Raw genomic sequence first — 5,087 nt, 5'->3', positions numbered from 1 at the left:
GGGGATACCTAGTCAGTTGTACAACTGAATGCATTCAACTGAAATGTGTCTTCCTCATTTAACCCAACCCCTCTGAATCAGAGAGGTGCGGGGGGGGGGCTGCCTTAACCGACACACTGCTGAGGTAAGTTATGCCCACTTCATTCACATCCTTCCAACAACTTTTGACATCATTTGTAGGTTAAAACTTTCCAAATGTGCAGTGAAAGGACAACTTAGTGTCATGTAGTACACATGACTAGCTAACACATCTCCTCATCCTCCTGCAGGTCTTTGAAGCCCTTAGGCTGTACAGGACATGGAAGAACTCTCATTTCTAATCCTTTGGATATATATAAAGTGTCTTAAGAGGGTTCTTTCACACCTAGTGGTCCAGGACAGCTGCAGATGTCCTTCAGGCTTAGTCCTTTAGGATCTTATTACCCAGACTCAGCTGAGACCTTGTCTGTCCACATAGCTCCCAAATCCCCCTCTCCTCTTCTCCATATCTGGGCGTCGTGCTCATTCATCACAACAAAGAAGGAATAAGTGATGACGGCAAGGAGAAGTCTGAGGATCCTTCCCGATTGGTTGCGTTCGACAAGACGATTCGGTTGACCCTTTGTGGTTCGTTTGGTTAACTTGTGATATAAAAGACTGGTTGACGATGACGACGAGCCTCCACCAGACTAACACTAAAACAATATAAAAACATTTGGTTGAAAATCTATCCTTTTTTTGTAAAAAAATTATACAAATCCTGTATTTAGGTATGAGAACATGGCACGTGTGTGTGTGTGTGTGTGTGTGTGTGGTGGGTGGGGGTCTGTCGGTGTGTTGGTGTGTGTGTTGTGTGTGTGTGTGTGTGTGTGTGTGTGGTGTGTGTGTGTGTGTGGTGTGGTGTGTGTTGTCTGTGTGTGTGTGTGTGTGTGTTGTGTGTGTGTGTGGTGTGTGTGTGGTGTGTGTGTGTGTGTGTGTGTGTGGTGGTGTTTGTGTGTGTGTGTGTGTGTGTGGTGTGTGTGTGTGTGTGTGTGCCCGTTTGAAGATTTCCTTGGGTTTGCGTAAGAAAGCCGGAGAAGGTCACAGAGGCAGGGGGGATACCACAGGGGTGTCCAGTATTACCCTTTAGCATTTAGCTGTACGCCCCACAGACAACGTGCTCTCAACTGTTCACCGCTAAGCCGTCATTGTAATTGGTCATACTGGTACAATGCTGCGGTACAATTAAGGAGAGCAGTATTTTGTTGTTGCTGTAAATCCTTTGGTTGAAGAGAACAACGCCTGGGGACTTYAGGAGATTATGGTCTGAAAACACGACAACAACGAGACAAGGGATGTAACCTTTGACCCATAACACTCAGTCTAGAACACTCAGTGCAGCTGTATCTCCATAGCTGTTTGAACTTGATAGAATACACTGTACTGTACTATAGCAATGGTAACCTGTCGAAATGGACTATCGCCCCGTRGCACTCACATCTGGAATCATGAAATGCTTTGAAAAAGGCTTGTTGCATGGCTCACATCGACATCATCATCCCAGACACCCTTGGACAGAMTCCGATTCGCATAACGCCCCCCAAACAGATCCAYAGACGACTCAATCTCAATTACACTCSACACTGCTCTCTCCCACCTGGATAAGAGGAACATCTATGTGAGAATGCTGTTCATTGACTACAGCTCAACGTTCAACACCATAGTGTCCTCCAAGCTCATCACTAAGCTAAGGACCATGGGACTGAACACCTCCCTCTGCAACTGGATCCTGGACTTCCTGACGGGCCGCCCTTCCCCGGGTGGTGAGGGTAGGCAACAACATATCCCCCATCTGACCCTCAACTTGGGAGCCCCTCAGGGATGCGTGCTTAGTCCCCTCTTGTACTCCCTGTTCAGCACAACTGCGTGGCCTTGCACGACTCCAACAMMATCGTTAAGTTTGATGACGACACAACGGCGGTAGGCCTGATCACCGACGACGATGAGACAGCCTATAGGGAGGAGGTGAGTGACCTGGCAGTGTTTCTGGACAACTGCCTCTCCGTCAACGTCAGCAAGGCAAAGGAGCTGATCATGGACTATAGGAAACGGAGGGCCGAGCACGCCCCCATCCACATCGATGGGACTGTAGTGGAGCTGGTTGAAAGCTACAAGTTCCTCTATGTCCACATCACTAAGCATCATGGTCCACACACACCAAGACAGTCGTGAAGAAGGCACGACAACGCCTCTTTCCCCTCAGGAGGCTGAAATGATTTGTCATGGGCCCTCAGATCCTCTAAATGTTCCACAACTGCACCATTGAGAGCATCCTGACTAGCTGCATCACCACTTGATACGGCAACTGCTTGGCATTCGACCGAATGGCGTTACAGACGGTAGTGCGATCCAGGACCTCTACACCAGACGTCAGAGAATGACCCTAAAAATTGTCAAAGACTCCAGCCACCCAGATCATAGACTGTTCTCTCTGCCATAAGACTGCTAAACAGATAGTTAAATAGTTAACCAAATAGCTACCTGGACTATCTGCATTGACCCTTTTTGCACTAACTCTTTTGACTGATCAAATACGCTGCTGCTACTGTTTATTATCTATCCTGTTGCCTAGTTACTTTACCCCTACCTATACAGTATACACATATCTACCTCCATTACCTCTTACCCCTGCACATTGACTTGGTACTGTTGCCCAGTGTATATAGCCAAGTTATCTTTATTCATTTAGTATTTATTCTTTGTGTTATTATTTTTCTATTTTTCTCTCTCTGCGTTGTTGGGAAGGGCCCGTCAGTAAGCATTTCACTGTTAGTCTACACCTGTTGTCTCTCTCTGCGTTGTTGGCAGGGCCCGTCAGTAAGCATTTCACTGTTAGTCTACACCTGTTGTCTCTCTCTACGTTGTTGGAAGGGCCCGTCAGTAAGCATTTCACTGTTAGTCTACACCTGTTGTCTCTCTCTGCGTTGTTGGGCAGGGCCCGTCAGTAAGCATTTCACTGTTAGTCTACACTGTTGTCTCTCTCTACGTTGTTGGGAAGGGCCCGTCAGTAAGCATTTCACTGTTAGTCTACACCTGTTTACAAACCAAGTGACAAAAACATTTTGATTTGATTTAGCAATCCAGGGATTGTCCACCAAAGTTTTCAATTACACAAAACACACATAAAAACACCTTGAAAATAAGTATAGTATTGACCTATCTGTATCTAGAAAGAATTGACTCAATCTATTTTCCCTTTCGGTCAATTTAAACAATTTAAAGTTGTCTTATGAACATTTTTGTCTTACAAATGATATGCTACTGAAAACTGAACTATTTCAGTTTTTCAGACTGTTTACAGTGTGCACGTAAACTTAGAGAGTAAACTTAGACATGTTTGACGTGTTTTGCAATTGTGAGACGTGTCCCACAGTCCAACATCTGGGCTCAGATGGCCCCAGCAACCAGCAGTTAGTACCAGTTCCATACGTCAGTAGGCTATAGATTCTCCTATGGTAATCTACTGTCGCAGTAGGAGAGACTGCTTCTTCTCTGGACTCCAGTTCCATACGTTAGTAGGCTATAGATTCTCCTACGGTAAATCTACTGTGACAGTAGGAGAGACTACTTCCTCATCCTGGACTCCAGTTCCATACGTTAGTAGGCTATAGATTCTCCTACGGTAAATCTACTGTGATAGTTGGAGAGACTGCTTCTTCTTCCTGGACTCGTAAATCACTGTCTCTTTATCCATCTCTGTCTGTCTCTCTGTATCAGTGGCACGTACCTGCCCAGGAATATTTAACAAACCCTCTATAATAACAGGAATTTAATCAAAACACAGAATCAATCACTCTTAAAACGGTGAAATGTTGTGTTACTCCAACCCTTTGTCTTTTTATCTATCTTTCTTTCTTACCTCAGACAAGTTGAGAAGTGAGGCTCCTTGGCGATGGGATGGGGGACTGGCTGTAACTCTTCTCATCAAACAAGTCCTTGTGTTATAGTGGTATTTGATCTTGTCAAGCTGCCTCATTGGCTGGGGTCTGACAGTGTGAGGTAGGGGAGTCGAGGGGGGCCTGCGGCATCTTAACACCCTAAATAAGGAGATGAGGAAGGTGGGGAGTTGGAGGGGGGGCTAAGGAGGATAAGAGAAGGAGTGGGGTTCTGGTTGTGGAAGAAGCAGCTGACGTGTCTGGGGCTATATTTGTCGTGAGCAGAAGCAGAACTGATAGGGTGTGTACGAGTAATGGGGATCCCATTAGGCAGAACTGCTGGAGTTCGGCGGCTTATACATCAGCGGCTTGGAATGAGGACAATGTCCCCTGTGTGTTCTACCAGCAGGAATACCTGTCAGTCAGTCTGTCAGTCAGTCTGTCAGTCATTACTGAGTCCAGTCATGGGATGGCAGAGGAGAGGACGGTGTACTTTACAGACTACAAACCAGTCAGTTATTATGTTACATCTTCTAGTATTTTGATCCAGTTATTGAATATACTGTACCTGTAGTCTTCATGTACTTCCTGTCTTCCAGACGTTGTAATATCAGGTATTGGATGTTTTGGGATATTTCTTTATCTAAGTCAGGTATTGGATATTTTGATATTTCTTTATCTAAGTAAATGTGATGAAATTATGTTGCTTTGACAACTTTATTAATTTCTGTGTAACTTTATCTTATGACATATTTTGGATATTTATACTGTTTCTACATGCATGTTTAAAAAAAAGATATATCTTTTCTTATTCATTTTTACCTGAATGTTGGCAACCCGATTTGCATATGTATACATATTCATGTTATATAATTTACATATTCATGTTTATGTGATGTGTTTTCATATTCATTTGTATTTGTTTACTATGCTGCTGCACCCTTTCACAAAGTTGATCACGGCCTCAGAGAGAAGAGGACACACCCACCGACATGCCGGCCTATCATATGGAACTTCCTCCTTCCCCTCTACTCTCTACACAACACCACACCCACCGACATCCCGGCCTATCATGTGGAACTTCCTCCTTCCTCTCTGCACAACACTTGGAATGGCTCCATGTTCAGATGGCCCACGTGTTTGCTGGACCAGAGGTGATGTCTATGTGTGAGCAGGCTCCTGTCTGCCTCTAGG

Source organism: Salvelinus sp. IW2-2015, unplaced genomic scaffold (genome assembly GCF_002910315.2).
Source record: "Salvelinus sp. IW2-2015 unplaced genomic scaffold, ASM291031v2 Un_scaffold2921, whole genome shotgun sequence".
NCBI lineage: Eukaryota > Metazoa > Chordata > Actinopteri > Salmoniformes > Salmonidae > Salvelinus > Salvelinus sp. IW2-2015.
Note: the sequence above shows the minus strand (reverse complement) of the source record.